The 10,558-nt window shown below is 57.5% G+C and overlaps 1 long non-coding RNA gene across 1 annotated transcript; it reads left to right on the plus strand.

Moving 5' to 3' along the window:
* Positions 1–617: 617 nt before the first annotated feature.
* On the plus strand, positions 618–10,221 carry LOC119959025. Its single transcript, XR_005459134.1, has 3 exons — positions 618–711; positions 4,654–4,902; positions 9,049–10,221. It is a non-coding gene; the product is annotated as an uncharacterized LOC119959025 (long non-coding RNA).
* The last annotated feature ends 337 nt before the right edge of the window (positions 10,222–10,558 follow it).

The following is a 10,558-nucleotide window of genomic DNA, read 5'->3' on the forward strand; positions in this document are numbered from 1 at the left end:
TGAGGAGCGCTGCACTGTCAGACGGTCAGTACTGAGGGTGTGCTGTCCTGTCGTAGGGCCTCTCAGATGGATGGAGATGATAAGCGGGGCTTCGCCTGCTCAGGTGGATGAACAGAGGCAACATTTGGAACGAGATGTGGCGAGTGTTTGTCCTTCAATCGATAAATGACGAGAAAGATATAAAGAGACGATCTGGGGCCATCACCTCCGTTGCTGCCTCTGGGATCTGTCTGTGCCCTAAAACTTCCCAAAGCGATTGACGCACTTGGGGAGGCCCCAGTGCCCGGGAAAGGCGGTATATAAATGCAAGTGGTTCTTTTCTTAATATGGAGGGGACCAATTACCCCCTATTAAAACATGGAGCTAGCTTGTAGTGAGGAAGGCCCCACGATGGGGAATGTTAATCAGACAGACTTGGTGAACCGTTCCCGTCAGTAAAGAGCTCCGCCCCGGTCTGTCCACGTTGCGGATGCCCATCGAGCCTGGTGCAATGGCAGAGTACTGCAATGTTGGTCGCGGGCGCTGACCCCTCTCCCGCTGGGGAATGAGGGGGTCACAGCGGGATCCTGGGTTGAGGTTTGTTAACTGACACTGTTAAATGTCTCTGGGATTCCTCCAGGAGGTTTGACCTGTCTGCACCTGGCGGTCCACGCTCGGAACGGCAAAATGGTGGATCATCTGCTGTCTTCAGGAGCGAAGGTCGATACCCAGGTCAGACCCAGTTACATCGAGGGTCCACATGGCTAACTATTCACATCCAACAGCACGTCAATCAATCCCTTCATATACCCCATTGCACACCAATATACACCAATATACCCCACTGCACACCAATATACCCCACTGCACACCAATATACCCCACTACACACCAATATACCCCACTGCACACCAATATACCCCACTACACACCAATATACCCCACTACACACCAATATACCCCACTACACACCAATATCCCCACTGTACACCAATATACCCCACTACACACCAATATACCCCACTGTACACCAATATACCCCACTACACACCAATATACCCCACTACACACCAATATACCCCACTACACACCAATATACCCCACTGCACACCAATATACCCCACTACACACCAATATACCCCACTACACACCAATATACCCCACTACACACCAATATACCCCACTGTACACCAATATACCCCACTACACACCAATATACCCCACTGTACACCATATACCCCACTACACACCAATATACCCCACTGCACACCAATATACCCCACTACACACCAATATACCCCACTGTACACCAATATACCCCACTGCACACCAATATACCCCATTGCACACCAATATACCCCACTGCACACCAATATACCCCACTGCACACCAATATACCCCACTGCACACCAATATACCCCACTGCACACCAATATACCCCACTGCACACCAATATACCCCACTGCACACCAATATACCCCACTGCACACCAATATACCCCACTGTACACCAATATACCCCACTACACACCAATATACCCCTCTACACAGCAATATACACCACTACACACCAATATACCCCACTACACACCAATATACCCCACTACACAGCAATATACCCCACTACACACCAATATACCCACTACACACCAATATACCCCACTGCACCCCAATATACCCCACTACACAGCAATATACCCCACTACACACCAATATACCCCACTGCACACCAATATACCCCACTACACACCAATATACCCCACTACACACCAATATACCCCACTACACACCAATATACCCCACTGTACACCAATATACCCCACTGCACACCAATATACCCCACTACACACCAATATACCCCACTGCACACCAATATACCCCACTGCACACCAATATACCCCATTGCACACCAATATACCCCACTGTACACCAATATACCCCACTACACACCAATATACCCCACTGCACACCAATATACCCCATTGCACACCAATATACACCAATATACCCCACTGCACACCAATATACCCCACTGCACACCAATATACCCCACTGCACACCAATATACCCCACTACACACCAATATACCCCACTACACACCAATATACCCCACCTCACACCAATATACCCCATTGTACACCAATATACCCCACTGCACACCAATATACACCAATATACCTCACTGCACACCAATATACCCCACTGCACACCAATATACACCAATATACCTCACTGCACACCAATATACCCCACTGCACAGCAATATACCCCACTACACACCAATATACCCCACTGTACACCAATATACCCCACTACACACCAATATACCCCACTACACACCAATATACCCCACTACACACCAATATACCCCACTGCACACCAATATACCCCACTGCACACCAATATACCCCATTGCACACCAATATACACCAATATACCCCACTACACACCAATATACCCCATTGCACACCAATATACACCAATATACCCCACTGCACAGCAATATACCCCACTACACACCAATATACCCCACTGTACACCAATATACCCCACTACACACCAATATACCCCACTACACACCAATATACCCCACTACACACCAATATACCCCATTGCACACCAATATACCCCACTGCACACCAATATACCCCCATTGCACACCAATATACACCAATATACCCCACTACACACCAATATACCCCATTGCACACCAATATACACCAATATACCCCACTACACACCAATATACCCCATTGCACACCAATATACACCAATATACCCCACTGTACACCAATATACCCCACTGCACACCAATATACCCCACTGCACACCAATATACCCCACTACACACCAATATACCCCATTGCACACCAATATACACCAATATACCCCACTACACACCAATATACCCCACTGTACACCAATATACCCCACTGCACAGCAATATACCCCACTGCACAGCAATATACCCACTACACACCAATATACCACATTGCACACCAATATACCCCACTGCACAGCAATATAACCCACTACACACCAATATACTCCACTGCACCCCAATATACCCCACTACACACCAATATACCCCACTGTACACCAATATACCCCACTGTACACCAATATACCCCACTACGCACCAATATACCCCACAACACAGCAATATACCCCACTACACACCAATATACCCCACTGCACACCAATATACCCCACTACACACCAATATACCCCACAACACAGCAATATACCCCACTACACACCAATATACCCCACTGCACACCAATATACCCCACTACACACCAATATACCCCACTGCACACCAATATACCCCACTGCACACCAATATACCCCACTACACACCAATATACCCCACTACACACCAATATACCCCACTGCACCCCAATATACCCCACTGTACACCAATATACCACATTGCACACCAATATACCCCACTGCACAGCAATGTACCCCACTGCACACCAATATACCCCACTGCACACCAATATACCCCACTGCACACCAATATACCCCACTGCACCCCAATATACCCCACTGCACACCAATATACAGCAATATACCCCACTGCACACCAATATACCCCACTGCACCCCAATATACCCCACTGCACACCAATATACAGCAATATACCCCACTACACAGCAATATACCCCACTACACACCAATATACCCCACTACGCACCAATATACCCCACTACACAGCAATATACCCCACTGTACACCAATATACCCCACTACACCCCAATATACCCCACTACACACCAATATACCCCACTGCACACCAATATACCCCACTGCACAGCAATATACCCCACTACACACCAATATACCCCACTACGCACCAATATACCCCACTACACAGCAATATACCCCACTACACACCAATATACCCCACTGCACACCAATATACCCCACTGCACACCAATATACCCCACTGCACACCAATATACCCCACTGCACACCAATATACCCCACTACACATACCCCACTACACACCAATATACCCCACTGCACACCAATATACCCCACTGCACAGCAATATACCCCACTGCACACCAATATACCCCATTGCACACCAATATACCCCACTGCACAGCAATATACCCCACTACACACCAATATACCCCACTGCACACCAATATATCCCACTACACACCAATATACCCCACTACACACCAATATACCCTACTAAACAGCAATATACCCCACTGCACACCAATATACCCCACTGCACAGCAATATACCCCACTGCACACCAATATACTCCACTGCACACCAATATAGTCCACTGCACACCAATATACCCCACTGCACCCCAATATACCCCACTGCACACCAATATACCCCACTACACCCCAATATACCCCACTGCACCCCAATATACCCCACTGCACACCAATATACCCCACTACACCCCAATATACCCCACTACACACCAATATACCCCACTACACACCAATATACCCTACTAAACAGCAATATACCCCACTGCACACCAATATACCCCACTGCACACCAATATACCCCACTGCACACCAATATACCCCACTACACACCAATATACCCCACTATGTACCAAGATGTAATCTTGTTTTCCATCTAATCTTTGTCCTCCCTCCCTCTCTCCCTCCCTCCCTCTCTCTGGTTTGGTTGGTAGGAGGTGACCAGCGGGCGGACAGCCCTGCACCTTGCGGTGGAGCTGGGCGAGGTGGGGCTGGTGTCGCGTCTACTACGCGCTGGCAGCAACGTGGACGCGCCCATGTACAACGGCTGCACCCCCCTGCACCTGGCCGTGGGGCGGCTGGACGCAAGCATCGCCACCGCCCTCTGCCGGGCAGGAGCCAACCCGACGCTGCCCAACCTGGAGGAAGAGACGCCGCTCGACCTCGCCGGCAACAATTGGAATGTACGTGGCTTCTTCCCGGGGAGGGAGTTGGCGAGGGGTGGAGTGGGGGAGATGGTATGGAGGGGGGGGGGGGGAGAAGGTGTGGAGGGGGGGGGAGAAGGTGTGGAGGGGGGGAGAAGGTATGGAGGGGGGGAGAGAAGGTGTGGAGGGGGGGAGAAGGTGTGGAGGGGGGGAGAAGGTGTGGAGGGGGGGAGAAGGTGTGGAGGGGGGGGAGAAGGTGTGGAGGGGGGGGAGAAGGTGTGGAGGGGGGAGAAGGTGTGGGGGGGGGGAAGGTGTGGAGGGGGGGGAGAAGGTGTGGAGGGGGGAGAAGGTGTGGAGGGGGGAGAAGGTGTGGAGGGGGGTGAGAAGGTGTGGAAGGGGGAGAGAAGGTGTGGAGGGGGGGAGAAGGTGTGGAGGGGGGGGAGAAGGTGTGGAGGGGGGGGAGAAGGTGTGGAGGGGGGGAGAAGGTGTGGAGGGGGGGAGAAGGTGTGGAGGGTGGGAGAAGGTGTGGAGGGGGGGAGAAGGTGTGGAGGGGGGGGAGAAGGTGTGGAGGGGGGAGAAGGTGTGGGGGGGGAGAAGGTGTGGAGGGGGGGGGGAGAAGGTGTGGAGGGGGGGAGAAGGTGTGGAGGGGGGAGAAGGTGTGGAGGGGGGTGAGAAGGTGTGGAGGGGGGGGAGAAGGTGTGGAGGGGGGAGAGAAGGTGTGGAGGGGGGGAGAAGGTGTGGAGGGGGGGAGATGGTGTGGAGGGGGGGAGATGGTGTGGGGGGGGAGAAGGTGTGGAGGGGGGGAGATGGTGTGGAGGGGGGGAGATGGTGTGGGCGGGAGATGGTGTGGAGGGGGGGAGAAGGTGTGGAGGGGGGGAGAAGGTGTGGAGGGGGGGAGATGGTGTGGAGGGGGGGAGAAGGTGTGGAAGGGGGGGGGAGAAGGTGTGGAGGGGGGGAGAAGGTGTGGAGGGGGGAGATGGTGTGGAGGGGGGGATGTGGTGAGGGGGAGGGTGGAGCGAGGTGGTGTGTAGGGTGCAGGATTTGGCATGGGGGGCGGAAAGGAGGAGGCGATGGTGTGGAGGGGAGGGGAAAGCTGGGTGTCTGTTAATGTGAGGGAGGAAGGGAGGTGGTGAGGGAGATCATGGATGGGAGGGAGATGGTGTTGAGGGTTGTGGGAGGGAGGGGAGGGAGGTGGCTAGGTGGGGAGGGAGGTGGCTAGGTGGGGGAGGGGGAGGGAGGTGGCTAGGTGGGGGAGGGGGAGGGAGGTGGCTAGGTGGGGGAGGGGGAGGGAGGTGGCTAGGTGGGGGTGGGGGAGGGAGGTGGAGAGGGCGAGGGAGGTGGAGAGGGCGAGGGAGGTGGAGAGGGCGAGGGAGGTGGCTAGGTGGGGGTGGGGGAGGGAGGTGGCTAGGTGGAGAGGGGAGGGAGGTGGCTAGGTGGGGCAGGGGGAGGGGGAGGGAGGTGGATAGGTGTGGGAGGGGGAGGGAGGTGGAGAGGGGAGGGAGGTGGCTAGGTGGGGCAGGGGGAGGGGGAGGGAGGTGGATAGGTGGGGGAGGGGGAGGGAGGTGGGGAGGGGGAGGGAGGTGGCTAGGTGGGGGAGGGGGAGGGAGGTGGCTAGGTGGGGGAGGGGGAGGGAGGTGGCGAGGTGGGGGAGGGGGAGGGAGGTGGCTAGGTGGGAGAGGGAGGTGGGGGAGGGGGAGCGTGGTGGCTAGGAGGGGGAGGGGTAGGGAGGTGGCTAGGTGGGGAGGGGAGGGAGGTGGCTAGGTGGGGGGGAGGGAGGTGGGGAGGGGGAGGGAGGTGGCTAGGTGGGGGAGGGAGGTGGCTAGGTGGGGGAGGGAGGGGGCATAGGTAGGGAGGGGAGGGAGGTGGCTATGTGGGGCGGGGGGAGGCTAGGTGGGGGAGGGGGTGGCTAGGTGGGGGAGGGGGGTGGCTAGGTGGGGAGGGGAGTGAGGTGGCTAGGTGGGGGAGAGGGAGGGGTGGCTAGGTGGGGGAGGGGGGGTTGGCTAGGTGGGGGAGGGGGGTGGCTAGGTGGGGAGGGGAGGGAGGTGGCTAGGTGGGGAGGGGGTTGGAGGTGGCTAGATGGGGAGGGGGAGGGAGATGGGGGAAGAGGTCACATTTTCTGACATTTAGTTTGAATTCTCTCATGCCCACCAATTAGGAGGCGTGGGTGACGGGCTGGAGGGATCGGCCGGCCGGTGGGGGACGTGGACCTGGTGATGGGCCTGTGGGATGGGCCGGGAGGATGGGCCTGGGGGATGGGCCTGGGGATTGGTCGACGGCGTGGTCCTGGGGATGGGCCTGTGGGATGGGCCTGTGGGATGGGCCGGGCGTATGGGCCTGGGGGATGGGCCTGGGGGATTGGTCGGCAGTGTGGGCCTGGGGATGGGCCTGTGGGATGGGCCTGGGGGATGGGCCTGGGGGATTGGTCGGCGGCGTGGGCCTGGGGATGGGCCTGTGGGATGGGCCGGGCGGATGGGCCTGGGGGATGGGCCTGGGGGATTGGTCGGCAGTGTGGGCCTGGGGATGGGCCTGTGGGATGGGCCTGTGGGATGGGCCTGGGGGATGGGCCTGGGGGATTGGTCGGCGGCGTGGGCCTGGGGATGGGCCTGTGGGATGGGCCGGGCGGATGGGCCTGGGGGATGGGCCTGGGGGATTGGTCGGCAGTGTGGGCCTGGGGATGGGCCTGTGGGATGGGCCGGGGGGGTGGACCTGGGGATGGGCCTGTGGGATGGGCCTGTGGGATGGGCCTGGGGATGTGTCGGCGGGGTGGGCCTGTGGGATGGGTCGGCGGGGTGGGCCTGGGGATGGGTCGGCGGGGTCTCTCCCCAAACCCTTTGATGCTCTTAAAATCTAAAAAGCATCTTTCTCCAATGGGTTGGCGCCCCGCAGCTTTCGGTGGTTGAGAATTCCACAGGTTCACAACCCATTGAGTGAAGAAATTTTTCCTCCTCCTGGTCCCAAATGGTCAAACCCGTATCTCGAGCCTATGGTCCCCGGTTGGGAAAGCATCCTGCCTGAATCCTCTGTCGGGCCCTGTTAGAATTTTATACCTTTCAATCAGACCTCCCCTCATCCTTCCAATTCCTGGGAATCTAGGCTCCTTCCAACCAATCTCTCCTCACAGGGCAGTCCCGCCATCTCCCGGTGAAGGCCGAGAATGGATATTCCTGCAACCTGACAGGAACCGGGATAGATTAAACATTTACTGGGAGAGCTGAGGGTTGGGTAGACAATCGGGAAAGCCAGTAAAAGATACAGGGCGGAATTCTCCGCTCCCCACGCCAGGTGGGAGAATCGCAGGAGGGCCGGGCGACTCACGACACGCCCCCCTGGCGCCCCCCGCGATTCTCCCACCCCCCCGCTCGGATGAATCGCCGCTCGCCGTTTTTCACGGCGACCGGCGATTCTCCGGCCCGGATGGGCCGAGCGGCCTGATGGTCCCGACTGTTCCTGGCCAGCGCCAACCCGCGCATGCGCGGTTGCCGTCCTCCCCGCGGGCGCCCCGCAAGAAATGGAGGAGTGCTCCTGCGGGGCGGCAGAGGAAAGGAGCGCGTCCTTCAGAGACACCGTCCCGCCGATCAGCGGGTACCGACCGCGGGCCCAGGCCCCCGATGCTCGATGCCCCCCCCCCCCCCACAGGCTGCCCCCGCAGCATTCCCACGCTGTTCACGCCGGCAGTGACCAGGTGTCGTTGGCGCCGGTGTGAACCCATCGTATTGGGCGGGCCGCTCGGCCCATCCGGGCCGGAGAATCGCCGCTCGCCCGTTACAAACAGCGAGCGGCGATTCTCCGAGCAGCCAGCCATAAAGCTTGGCGCGCCGTTTTTGGGGAGGGGGGGGAGAATCGCATGCGGGTGCCGGGGCGGCGTGGCGGGACTCGCCCGGCACCCCCGCGATTCTCCCACCCGGCGTGGGGGGGGGGGGGGGGGTAGAATTGCGCCCACAGATACAGAAAATAATTTTAAAAGGCAAATGGAACGTTGTTTTTTTCTCGCGAGGTCTGGAATCTAAAGGGGGGAGAGTTACGGTACAGTTTATATGAAGCTCTAACCAAGACCCCCATGGCGAAAGATATGAAGGGATATGGTGTGTTGGTAAGAGTCAAGATACTGGGTCAGCCCATGAAGGGGCAAAATGGCCGCCTGCCGTTCCTGTGACACTTTTAACATATTGACGTCCCTCGTTTCAGGTTCTCGACTTGTGTCCGTTTGACGACGTGCGGTTGCGAGGACGGCCGGTGGCGGTGTGAAGGGACAGGAGCAGCGGACATCCCGCCTGCACATCACGCAGCCGAAAAGCGAGGGGAGGCGGAGGGGGCGCGGTGAGGCCTTGCCGTCGCTCGGCCTGTGGGAGGCCCAGGCCTGCGTGGGGCCTGCGGACAAGCGCCGCGGTTTGGGGAAACTAGCCGCCGCGCCCGCCTCCTTCCACGCCTGACTCCGTTTCCCCGGCTCTTCCGGACAGTGGGGCCCGCTGAGGACGTTGCTACGGAAACAGAGGGGAGCAGTGTTCTCCTGGCCCCCCCCCACCCCCGCCTTCCCCCTTGCCATCCTCCTCCCCACCTCCCCGAGCCCGTGTGAAGAGGCTCCGTGGGGAGAGGCCGGCCCGTGAAGTATTGTTTTGACAGAATGAACTGAACTTGAGGAGAATGCTTCCGAAGGGAACGTGTGTGCCGGGAGTAGGAGTTGAAAGTTGGGGGCCGTTAATCTGTACATACTGACCGTTTTATTTTAACGTGTGGAGTTTAAAATGTTTTCCACCTCGCTACGATCTCCCTGGCTGAAAATGCTCCCCCCGGCCCCCCCGCCAAGCCCCAACCCTCACCTTGTATCCCTCGCCCCAACCCTGGGGCCATCCGTCAAAACTCTCTGGGCCTCCCTCGACTTTTTAACAACAATAACAGTGATCCCTCAAAACAACCTGACTACCTTGGCCCAACCTTTCAGCCGGCCGCTCCCGCCCACGTGCCACGATCGGGACGACGCCCCCCCACCCCTTCCAGCTGCACTGTCTGAGGTTCGGGGCGAATGGTGGCCCCTCTCGGACTCCTTCTGTGCCGCCAGGACTCTCGGGAGGGGAGCAGTGGGCCGAGGGGAGGGATGGGGGCGGGCGGAGTTTGTTCTCCCCCGGGCCAACATTCACCCCCTCAGCCGCCGTTACAAATAGGCCGCCTGGCTGGCAGGCCAAGGCCGGTTGTGGCATCTGGCGGTGCGGACATTTGGCCGTCGCGCTTTCCGTACTTACGCAGTGATTGCATTGCAGAGTTGGGAAGTTCCCAGAAGACCGAAAGTCGCTATATAAATGCAAATTATTTCTACCTGCTCGATAAGGATTTTCTTACATTAAAAGTGCGGAATGAATTTGACTTCTTGTCTTGCTTGGTTCTTCCTTGATTTGACCCTTTTTGGTTCCCCTGCACACCCCCCCCCCAACATTGGATTTCGGACAACGGACAAGAGATGTGAATGGGTACAATTGTAAAGAGGCACTGGGAGTGGAGAGGCGTCCTGCTGGCTCAGCGATCCTCAAAGGTGGCGGGGCAGGTCGAGAGAGCATTTGAAACAAAAGTCCACGGGATCTCTGGCTTCGTTAACGAGGGGGCTGACACGGTAGCACAGTGGTTAGCACCGCTGCCTCACGGCGCCAGGGACCGAGGTGCCATTCCGGCCTCGGGCGACTGTCTGTGCGGAGTTTGCACATTC

Source organism: Scyliorhinus canicula, chromosome 31 (genome assembly GCF_902713615.1).
Source record: "Scyliorhinus canicula chromosome 31, sScyCan1.1, whole genome shotgun sequence".
In the NCBI taxonomy this organism is placed as follows: Eukaryota; Metazoa; Chordata; class Chondrichthyes; order Carcharhiniformes; family Scyliorhinidae; genus Scyliorhinus; species Scyliorhinus canicula.